This window comes from Salvelinus fontinalis, chromosome 33 (genome assembly GCF_029448725.1).
Source record: "Salvelinus fontinalis isolate EN_2023a chromosome 33, ASM2944872v1, whole genome shotgun sequence".
Lineage (NCBI taxonomy): Eukaryota > Metazoa > Chordata > Actinopteri > Salmoniformes > Salmonidae > Salvelinus > Salvelinus fontinalis.
Genome location: NC_074697.1, coordinates 12,940,260 through 12,953,214, shown reverse-complemented (window position 1 = coordinate 12,953,214; position 12,955 = coordinate 12,940,260).

Genomic DNA, 12,955 nt, shown 5'->3' with positions numbered 1-12,955 from the left:
CTCACCATGTGATTTCAGAGAAGAGAGATCACTTCTTCAGCAGATGGTACAGTACAGGTTGCAGGATGCCAAACACACTAAAGACATCAATTATTTACGATGTTATGACAACAGTCTTCCTGTTTTTCTTTGGTAACATTTGTGAAGAGCTAACTTTGAAAAGGACTTGTCTCTCAACCATAAGGTGATGATATGAAACTAGGTTACAGGGTCTTCACAAAGTATTCACACACCTTGACTTGTTGTCTCTCAACCCTAAGGTGGTGATATGAAACTAGGTTACAGGGCCTTCACAAAGTATTCACACACCTTGACTTGTTGTCTCTCAACCATAAGGTGGTGATATGAAACTAGGTTACAGGGCCTTCACAAAGTATTCACACACCTTGACTTGTTGTCTCTCAACCCTAACCATAAGGTGGTGATATGAAACTAGGTTACAGGGCCTTCACAAAGTATTCACACACCTTGACTTGTTGTCTCTCAACCCTAAGGTGGTGATATGAAACTAGGTTACAGGGCCTTCACAAAGTATTCACACACCTTGACTTGTTGTCTCTCAACCCTATGGTGATGATATGAAACTAGGTTACAGGGCCTTCACAAAGTATTCACACACCTTGACTTGTTGTCTCTCAACCCTATGGTGGTGATATGACACTAGGTTACAGGGCCTTCACAAAGTATTCACACACCTTGACTTGTTGTCTCTCAACCCTAAGGTGGTGATATGAAACTAGGTTACAGGGCCTTCACAAAGTATTCACACACCTTGACTTGTTGTCTCTCAACCATAAGGTGGTGATATGAAACTAGGTTACAGGGCCTTCACAAAGTATTCACACACCTTGTCTTGTTGTCTCTCAACCATAACCATAAGGTGGTGATATGAAACTAGGTTACAGGGCCTTCACAAAGTATTCACACACCTTGACTTGTTGTCTCTCAACCATAAGGTGGTGATATGAAACTAGGTTACAGGGCCTTCACAAAGTATTCACACACCTTGACTTGTTGTCTCTCAACCATAAGGTGGTGATATGAAACTAGGTTACAGGGCCTTCACAAAGTATTCACACACCTTGTCTTGTTGTCTCTCAACCCTAACCATAAGGTGGTGATATGAAACTAGGTTACAGGGCCTTCACAAAGTATTCACACACCTTGTCTTGTTGTCTCTCAACCCTAACCATAAAGTGGTGATATGAAACTAGGTTACAGGGCCTTCACAAAGTATTCACACACCTTGACTTGTTGTCTCTCAACCATAAGGTGGTGATATAAAACTAGGTTACAGGGCCTTCACAAAGTATTCACACACCTTGACTTGTTGTCTCTCAACCATAAGGTGGTGATATGAAACTAGGTTACAGGGCCTTCACAAATTATTCACACACCTTGTCTTGTTGTCTCTCAACCATAAGGTGGTGATATGAAACTAGGTTACAGGGCCTTCACAAATTATTCACACACCTTGTCTTGTTGTCTCTCAACCCTAAGGTGGTGATATGAAGCTAGGTTACAGGGCCTTCACAAAGTATTCACAGACCTTGACTTGTTGTCTCTCAACCCTAACCATAAGGTGGTGATATGAAACTAGGTTACAGGGCCTTCACAAAGTATTCACACACCTTGACTTGTTGTCTCTCAACCCTAACCATAAGGTGGTGATATGACACTAGGTTACAGGGCCTTCACAAAGTATTCACACACCTTGACTTGATGTCTCTCAACCATAAGGTGGTGATATGAAACTAGGTTACAGGGCCTTCACAAAGTATTCACACACCTTGTCTTGTTGTCTCTCAACCATAAGGTGGTGATATGAAACTAGGTTACAGGGCCTTCACAAAGTATTCACACACCTTGTCTTGTTGTCTCTCAACCCTAACCATAAGGTGATGATATGAAACTAGGTTACAGGGCCTTCACAAAGTATTCACACACCTTGTCTTGTTGTCTCTCAACCATAAGGTGGTGATATGAAACTAGGTTACAGGGCCTTCACAAAGTATTCACACACCTTGTCTTGTTGTCTCTCAACCCTAACCATAAGGTGGTGATATGAAACTAGGTTACAGGGCCTTCACAAAGTATTCACACACCTTGTCTTGTTGTCTCTCAACCATAATATGGTGATATGAAACTAGGTTACAGGGCCTTCACAAAGTATTCACACACCTTGACTTGTTGTCTCTCAACCCTAAGGTGATGATATGAAACTAGGTTACAGGGCCTTCACAAAGTATTCACACACCTTGACTTGTTGTCTCTCAACCATAAGGTGGTGATATGAAACTAGGTTACAGGGCCTTCACAAAGTATTCACACACCTTGACTTGTTGTCTCTCAACCCTATGGTGGTGATATGACACTAGGTTACAGGGCCTTCACAAAGTATTCACACACCTTGACTTGTTGTCTCTCAACCCTAAGGTGGTGATATGAAACTAGGTTACAGGGCCTTCACAAAGTATTCACACACCTTGACTTGTTGTCTCTCAACCATAAGGTGGTGATATGAAACTAGGTTACAGGGCCTTCACAAAGTATTCACACACCTTGTCTTGTTGTCTCTCAACCATAACCATAAGGTGGTGATATGAAACTAGGTTACAGGGCCTTCACAAAGTATTCACACACCTTGACTTGTTGTCTCTCAACCATAAGGTGGTGATATGAAACTAGGTTACAGGGCCTTCACAAAGTATTCACACACCTTGACTTGTTGTCTCTCAACCATAAGGTGGTGATATGAAACTAGGTTACAGGGCCTTCACAAAGTATTCACACACCTTGTCTTGTTGTCTCTCAACCCTAACCATAAGGTGGTGATATGAAACTAGGTTACAGGGCCTTCACAAAGTATTCACACACCTTGTCTTGTTGTCTCTCAACCCTAACCATAAAGTGGTGATATGAAACTAGGTTACAGGGCCTTCACAAAGTATTCACACACCTTGACTTGTTGTCTCTCAACCATAAGGTGGTGATATAAAACTAGGTTACAGGGCCTTCACAAAGTATTCACACACCTTGACTTGTTGTCTCTCAACCATAAGGTGGTGATATGAAACTAGGTTACAGGGCCTTCACAAATTATTCACACACCTTGTCTTGTTGTCTCTCAACCATAAGGTGGTGATATGAAACTAGGTTACAGGGCCTTCACAAATTATTCACACACCTTGTCTTGTTGTCTCTCAACCCTAAGGTGGTGATATGAAGCTAGGTTACAGGGCCTTCACAAAGTATTCACAGACCTTGACTTGTTGTCTCTCAACCCTAACCATAAGGTGGTGATATGAAACTAGGTTACAGGGCCTTCACAAAGTATTCACACACCTTGACTTGTTGTCTCTCAACCCTAACCATAAGGTGGTGATATGACACTAGGTTACAGGGCCTTCACAAAGTATTCACACACCTTGACTTGATGTCTCTCAACCATAAGGTGGTGATATGAAACTAGGTTACAGGGCCTTCACAAAGTATTCACACACCTTGTCTTGTTGTCTCTCAACCATAAGGTGGTGATATGAAACTAGGTTACAGGGCCTTCACAAAGTATTCACACACCTTGTCTTGTTGTCTCTCAACCCTAACCATAAGGTGATGATATGAAACTAGGTTACAGGGCCTTCACAAAGTATTCACACACCTTGTCTTGTTGTCTCTCAACCATAAGGTGGTGATATGAAACTAGGTTACAGGGCCTTCACAAAGTATTCACACACCTTGTCTTGTTGTCTCTCAACCCTAACCATAAGGTGGTGATATGAAACTAGGTTACAGGGCCTTCACAAAGTATTCACACACCTTGTCTTGTTGTCTCTCAACCATAATATGGTGATATGAAACTAGGTTACAGGGCCTTCACAAAGTATTCACACACCTTGACTTGTTGTCTCTCAACCCTAAGGTGATGATATGAAACTAGGTTACAGGGCCTTCACAAAGTATTCACACACCTAGACTTGTTGTCTCTCAACCCTAAGGTGGTGATATGAAACTAGGTTACAGGGCCTTCACAAAGTATTCACACACCTTGTCTTGTTGTCTCTCAACCATAAGGTGGTGATATGAAACTAGGTTACAGGGCCTTCACAAAGTATTCACACACCTTGACTTGTTGTCTCTCAACCATAAGGTGGTGATATGAAACTAGGTTACAGGGCCTTCACAAAGTATTCACACACCTTGACTTGTTGTCTCTCAACCATAAGGTGGTGATATGAAACTAGGTTACAGGACCTTCACAAAGTATTCACACACCTTGTCTTGTTGTCTCTCAACCATAAGGTGGTGATATGAAACTAGGTTACAGGGCCTTCACAAAGTATTCACACACCTTGACTTGTTGTCTCTCAACCATAAGGTGGTGATATGAAACTAGGTTACAGGGCCTTCACAAAGTATTCACACACCTTGTCTTGTTGTCTCTCAACCATAAGGTGGTGATATGAAACTAGGTTACAGGGCCTTCACAAAGTATTCACACACCTTGACTTGTTGTCTCTCAACCATAAGGTGGTGATATGAAACTAGGTTACAGGGCCTTCACAAAGTATTCACACACCTTGACTTGTTGTCTCTCAACCCTAAGGTGGTGATATGAAACTAGGTTACAGGGCCTTCACAAAGTATTCACACACCTTGTCTTGTTGTCTCTCAACCATAAGGTGGTGATATGAAACTAGGTTACAGGGCCTTCACAAAGTATTCACACACCTTGACTTGTTGTCTCTCAACCATAAGGTGGTGATATGAAACTAGGTTACAGGGCCTTCACAAAGTATCCACACACCTTGTCTTGTTGTCTCTCAACCATAAGGTGGTGATATGAAACTAGGTTACAGGGCCTTCACAAAGTATTCACACACCTTGACTTGTTGTCTCTCAACCATAAGGTGGTGATATGAAACTAGGTTACAGGGCCTTCACAAAGTATTCACACACCTTGTCTTGTTGTCTCTCAACCATAAGGTGGTGATATGAAACTAGGTTACAGGGCCTTCACAAAGTATTCACACACCTTGACTTGTTGTCTCTCAACCATAAGGTGGTGATATGAAACTAGGTTACAGGGCCTTCACAAAGTATTCACACACCTTGACTTGTTGTCTCTCAACCCTAACCATAAGGTGATGATATGAAACTAGGTTACAGGGCCTTCACAAAGTATTCACACACCTTGTCTTGTTGTCTCTCAACCCTAACCATAAGGTGGTGATATGAAACTAGGTTACAGGGCCTTCACAAAGTATTCACACACCTTGTCTTGTTGTCTCTCAACCATAATATGGTGATATGAAACTAGGTTACAGGGCCTTCACAAAGTATTCACACACCTTGACTTGTTGTCTCTCAACCCTAAGGTGATGATATGAAACTAGGTTACAGGGCCTTCACAAAGTATTCACACACCTAGACTTGTTGTCTCTCAACCCTAAGGTGGTGATATGAAACTAGGTTACAGGGCCTTCACAAAGTATTCACACACCTTGTCTTGTTGTCTCTCAACCATAAGGTGGTGATATGAAACTAGGTTACAGGGCCTTCACAAAGTATTCACACACCTTGACTTGTTGTCTCTCAACCATAAGGTGGTGATATGAAACTAGGTTACAGGGCCTTCACAAAGTATTCACACACCTTGACTTGTTGTCTCTCAACCATAAGGTGGTGATATGAAACTAGGTTACAGGACCTTCACAAAGTATTCACACACCTTGTCTTGTTGTCTCTCAACCATAAGGTGGTGATATGAAACTAGGTTACAGGGCCTTCACAAAGTATTCACACACCTTGACTTGTTGTCTCTCAACCATAAGGTGGTGATATGAAACTAGGTTACAGGGCCTTCACAAAGTATTCACACACCTTGTCTTGTTGTCTCTCAACCATAAGGTGGTGATATGAAACTAGGTTACAGGGCCTTCACAAAGTATTCACACACCTTGACTTGTTGTCTCTCAACCATAAGGTGGTGATATGAAACTAGGTTACAGGGCCTTCACAAAGTATTCACACACCTTGACTTGTTGTCTCTCAACCCTAAGGTGGTGATATGAAACTAGGTTACAGGGCCTTCACAAAGTATTCACACACCTTGTCTTGTTGTCTCTCAACCATAAGGTGGTGATATGAAACTAGGTTACAGGGCCTTCACAAAGTATTCACACACCTTGACTTGTTGTCTCTCAACCATAAGGTGGTGATATGAAACTAGGTTACAGGGCCTTCACAAAGTATCCACACACCTTGTCTTGTTGTCTCTCAACCATAAGGTGGTGATATGAAACTAGGTTACAGGGCCTTCACAAAGTATTCACACACCTTGACTTGTTGTCTCTCAACCATAAGGTGGTGATATGAAACTAGGTTACAGGGCCTTCACAAAGTATTCACACACCTTGTCTTGTTGTCTCTCAACCATAAGGTGGTGATATGAAACTAGGTTACAGGGCCTTCACAAAGTATTCACACACCTTGACTTGTTGTCTCTCAACCATAAGGTGGTGATATGAAACTAGGTTACAGGGCCTTCACAAAGTATTCACACACCTTGACTTGTTGTCTCTCAACCCTAACCATAAGGTGATGATATGAAACTAGGTTACAGGGCCTTCACAAAGTATTCACACACCTTGTCTTGTTGTCTCTCAACCCTAACCATAAGGTGGTGATATGAAACTAGGTTACAGGGCCTTCACAAAGTATTCACACACCTTGACTTGTTGTCTCTCAACCCTAACCATAAGGTGGTGATATGAAACTAGGTTACAGGGCCTTCACAAAGTATTCACACACCTTGTCTTGTTGTCTCTCAACCATAAGGTGGTGATATGAAACTAGGTTACAGGGCCTTCACAAAGTATTCACACACCTTGACTTGTTGTCTCTCAACCCTAACCATAAGGTGGTGATATGAAACTAGGTTACAGGGCCTTCACAAAGTATTCACACACCTTGACTTGTTGTCTCTCAACCCTAAGGTGGTGATATGAAACTAGGTTACAGGGCCTTCACAAAGTATTCACACACCTAGACTTGTTGTCTCTAAACCCTAAGGTGGTGATATGAAACTAGGTTACAGGGCCTTCACAAAGTATTCACACACCTTGTCTTGTTGTCTCTCAACCATAAGGTGGTGATATGAAACTAGGTTACAGGGCCTTCACAAAGTATTCACACACCTTGACTTGTTGTCTCTCAACCATAAGGTGGTGATATGAAACTAGGTTACAGGGCCTTCACAAAGTATTCACACACCTTGACTTGTTGTCTCTCAACCCTAAGGTGGTGATATGAAACTAGGTTACAGGGCCTTCACAAAGTATTCACAGACCTTGACTTGTTGTCTCTCAACCCTAACCATAAGGTGGTGATATGAAACTAGGTTACAGGGCCTTCACAAAGTATTCACACACCTTGACTTGTTGTCTCTCAACCCTAACCATAAGGTGGTGATATGACACTAGGTTACAGGGCCTTCACAAAGTATTCACACACCTTGACTTGTTGTCTCTCAACCATAAGGTGGTGATATGAAACTAGGTTACAGGGTCTTCACAAAGTATTCACAGACCTTGACTTGTTGTCTCTCAACCCTAACCATAAGGTGGTGATATGAAACTAGGTTACAGGGCCTTCACAAAGTATTCACACACCTTGACTTGTTGTCTCTCAACCCTAACCATAAGGTGGTGATATGAAACTAGGTTACAGGGCCTTCACAAAGTATTCACAGACCTTGACTTGTTGTCTCTCAACCCTAACCATAAGGTGGTGATATGAAACTAGGTTACAGGGCCTTCACAAAGTATTCACACACCTTGTCTTGTTGTCTCTCAACCATAAGGTGGTGATATGAAACTAGGTTACAGGGCCTTCACAAAGTATTCACACACCTTGTCTTGTTGTCTCTCAACCCTAACCATAAGGTGATGATATGAAACTAGGTTACAGGGCCTTCACAAAGTATTCACACACCTTGTCTTGTTGTCTCTCAACCATAAGGTGGTGATATGAAACTAGGTTACAGGGCCTTCACAAAGTATTCACACACCTTGTCTTGTTGTCTCTCAACCCTAACCATAAGGTGGTGATATGAAACTAGGTTACAGGGCCTTCACAAAGTATTCACACACCTTGTCTTGTTGTCTCTCAACCCTATGGTGGTGATATGAAACTAGGTTACAGGGCCTTCACAAAGTATTCACACACCTTGACTTGTTGTCTCTCAACCCTAAGGTGATGATATGAAACTAGGTTACAGGGCCTTCACAAAGTATTCACACACCTTGTCTTGTTGTCTCTCAACCCTAAGGTGGTGATATGAAACTAGGTTACAGGGCCTTCACAAAGTATTCACACACCTTGTCTTGTTGTCTCTCAACCATAAGGTGGTGAAATGAAACTAGGTTACAGGGCCTTCACAAAGTATTCACACACCTTGACTTGTTGTCTCTCAACCATAAGGTGGTGATATGAAACTAGGTTACAGGGCCTTCACAAAGTATTCACACACCTTGACTTGTTGTCTCTCAACCATAAGGTGGTGATATGAAACTAGGTTACAGGACCTTCACAAAGTATTCACACACCTTGTCTTGTTGTCTCTCAACCATAAGGTGGTGATATGAAACTAGGTTACAGGGCCTTCACAAAGTATTCACACACCTTGACTTGTTGTCTCTCAACCATAAGGTGGTGATATGAAACTAGGTTACAGGGCCTTCACAAAGTATTCACACACCTTGTCTTGTTGTCTCTCAACCATAAGGTGGTGATATGAAACTAGGTTACAGGGCCTTCACAAAGTATTCACACACCTTGACTTGTTGTCTCTCAACCATAAGGTGGTGATATGAAACTAGGTTACAGGGCCTTCACAAAGTATTCACACACCTTGACTTGTTGTCTCTCAACCCTAAGGTGGTGATATGAAACTAGGTTACAGGGCCTTCACAAAGTATTCACACACCTTGTCTTGTTGTCTCTCAACCATAAGGTGGTGATATGAAACTAGGTTACAGGGCCTTCACAAAGTATTCACACACCTTGACTTGTTGTCTCTCAACCATAAGGTGGTGATATGAAACTAGGTTACAGGGCCTTCACAAAGTATTCACACACCTTGTCTTGTTGTCTCTCAACCATAAGGTGGTGATATGAAACTAGGTTACAGGGCCTTCACAAAGTATTCACACACCTTGACTTGTTGTCTCTCAACCATAAGGTGGTGATATGAAACTAGGTTACAGGGCCTTCACAAAGTATTCACACACCTTGTCTTGTTGTCTCTCAACCATAAGGTGGTGATATGAAACTAGGTTACAGGGCCTTCACAAAGTATTCACACACCTTGACTTGTTGTCTCTCAACCATAAGGTGGTGATATGAAACTAGGTTACAGGGCCTTCACAAAGTATTCACACACCTTGACTTGTTGTCTCTCAACCCTAACCATAAGGTGATGATATGAAACTAGGTTACAGGGCCTTCACAAAGTATTCACACACCTTGTCTTGTTGTCTCTCAACCCTAACCATAAGGTGGTGATATGAAACTAGGTTACAGGGCCTTCACAAAGTATTCACACACCTTGTCTTGTTGTCTCTCAACCATAAGGTGGTGATATGAAACTAGGTTACAGGGCCTTCACAAAGTATTCACACACCTTGACTTGTTGTCTCTCAACCCTAAGGTGATGATATGAAACTAGGTTACAGGGCCTTCACAAAGTATTCACACACCTAGACTTGTTGTCTCTCAACCCTAAGGTGGTGATATGAAACTAGGTTACAGGGCCTTCACAAAGTATTCACACACCTTGTCTTGTTGTCTCTCAACCATAAGGTGGTGATATGAAACTAGGTTACAGGGCCTTCACAAAGTATTCACACACCTTGACTTGTTGTCTCTCAACCATAAGGTGGTGATATGAAACTAGGTTACAGGGCCTTCACAAAGTATTCACACACCTTGACTTGTTGTCTCTCAACCATAAGGTGGTGATATGAAACTAGGTTACAGGACCTTCACAAAGTATTCACACACCTTGTCTTGTTGTCTCTCAACCATAAGGTGGTGATATGAAACTAGGTTACAGGGCCTTCACAAAGTATTCACACACCTTGACTTGTTGTCTCTCAACCATAAGGTGGTGATATGAAACTAGGTTACAGGGCCTTCACAAAGTATTCACACACCTTGTCTTGTTGTCTCTCAACCATAAGGTGGTGATATGAAACTAGGTTACAGGGCCTTCACAAAGTATTCACACACCTTGACTTGTTGTCTCTCAACCATAAGGTGGTGATATGAAACTAGGTTACAGGGCCTTCACAAAGTATTCACACACCTTGACTTGTTGTCTCTCAACCCTAAGGTGGTGATATGAAACTAGGTTACAGGGCCTTCACAAAGTATTCACACACCTTGTCTTGTTGTCTCTCAACCATAAGGTGGTGATATGAAACTAGGTTACAGGGCCTTCACAAAGTATTCACACACCTTGACTTGTTGTCTCTCAACCATAAGGTGGTGATATGAAACTAGGTTACAGGGCCTTCACAAAGTATTCACACACCTTGTCTTGTTGTCTCTCAACCATAAGGTGGTGATATGAAACTAGGTTACAGGGCCTTCACAAAGTATTCACACACCTTGACTTGTTGTCTCTCAACCATAAGGTGGTGATATGAAACTAGGTTACAGGGCCTTCACAAAGTATTCACACACCTTGTCTTGTTGTCTCTCAACCATAAGGTGGTGATATGAAACTAGGTTACAGGGCCTTCACAAAGTATTCACACACCTTGACTTGTTGTCTCTCAACCATAAGGTGGTGATATGAAACTAGGTTACAGGGCCTTCACAAAGTATTCACACACCTTGACTTGTTGTCTCTCAACCCTAACCATAAGGTGATGATATGAAACTAGGTTACAGGGCCTTCACAAAGTATTCACACACCTTGTCTTGTTGTCTCTCAACCCTAACCATAAGGTGGTGATATGAAACTAGGTTACAGGGCCTTCACAAAGTATTCACACACCTTGTCTTGTTGTCTCTCAACCATAAGGTGGTGATATGAAACTAGGTTACAGGGCCTTCACAAAGTATTCACACACCTTGACTTGTTGTCTCTCAACCATAAGGTGGTGATATGAAACTAGGTTACAGGGCCTTCACAAAGTATTCACACACCTTGACTTGTTGTCTCTCAACCCTAACCATAAGGTGATGATATGAAACTAGGTTACAGGGCCTTCACAAAGTATTCACACACCTTGTCTTGTTGTCTCTCAACCCTAACCATAAGGTGGTGATATGAAACTAGGTTACAGGGCCTTCACAAAGTATTCACACACCTTGACTTGTTGTCTCTCAACCCTAACCATAAGGTGGTGATATGAAACTAGGTTACAGGGCCTTCACAAAGTATTCACACACCTTGTCTTGTTGTCTCTCAACCATAAGGTGGTGATATGAAACTAGGTTACAGGGCCTTCACAAAGTATTCACACACCTTGACTTGTTGTCTCTCAACCCTAACCATAAGGTGGTGATATGAAACTAGGTTACAGGGCCTTCACAAAGTATTCACACACCTTGACTTGTTGTCTCTCAACCCTAAGGTGGTGATATGAAACTAGGTTACAGGGCCTTCACAAAGTATTCACACACCTAGACTTGTTGTCTCTCAACCCTAAGGTGGTGATATGAAACTAGGTTACAGGGCCTTCACAAAGTATTCACACACCTTGTCTTGTTGTCTCTCAACCATAAGGTGGTGATATGAAACTAGGTTACAGGGCCTTCACAAAGTATTCACACACCTTGACTTGTTGTCTCTCAACCATAAGGTGGTGATATGACACTAGGTTACAGGGCCTTCACAAAGTATTCACACACCTTGACTTGTTGTCTCTCAACCCTAAGGTGGTGATATGAAACTAGGTTACAGGGCCTTCACAAAGTATTCACACACCTTGTCTTGTTGTCTCTCAACCATAAGGTGGTGATATGAAACTAGGTTACAGGGCCTTCACAAAGTATTCACACACCTTGACTTGTTGTCTCTCAACCATAAGGTGGTGATATGAAACTAGGTTACAGGGCCTTCACAAAGTATTCACACACCTTGACTTGTTGTCTCTCAACCCTAACCATAAGGTGATGATATGAAACTAGGTTACAGGGCCTTCACAAAGTATTCACACACCTTGTCTTGTTGTCTCTCAACCCTAACCATAAGGTGGTGATATGAAACTAGGTTACAGGGCCTTCACAAAGTATTCACACACCTTGACTTGTTGTCTCTCAACCCTAACCATAAGGTGGTGATATGAAACTAGGTTACAGGGCCTTCACAAAGTATTCACACACCTTGTCTTGTTGTCTCTCAACCATAAGGTGGTGATATGAAACTAGGTTACAGGGCCTTCACAAAGTATTCACACACCTTGACTTGTTGTCTCTCAACCCTAACCATAAGGTGGTGATATGAAACTAGGTTACAGGGCCTTCACAAAGTATTCACACACCTTGACTTGTTGTCTCTCAACCCTACCCATAAGGTGGTGATATGAAACTAGGTTACAGGGCCTTCACAAAGTATTCACACACCTTGTCTTGTTGTCTCTCAACCATAAGGTGGTGATATGAAACTAGGTTACAGGGCCTTCACAAAGTATTCACACACCTTGACTTGTTGTCTCTCAACCATAAGGTGGTGATATGAAACTAGGTTACAGGGCCTTCACAAAGTATTCACACACCTTGACTTGTTGTCTCTCAACCCTAACCATAAGGTGATGATATGAAACTAGGTTACAGGGCCTTCACAAAGTATTCACACACCTTGTCTTGTTGTCTCTCAACCCTAACCATAAGGTGGTGATATGAAACTAGGTTACAGGGCCTTCACAAAGTATTCACACAC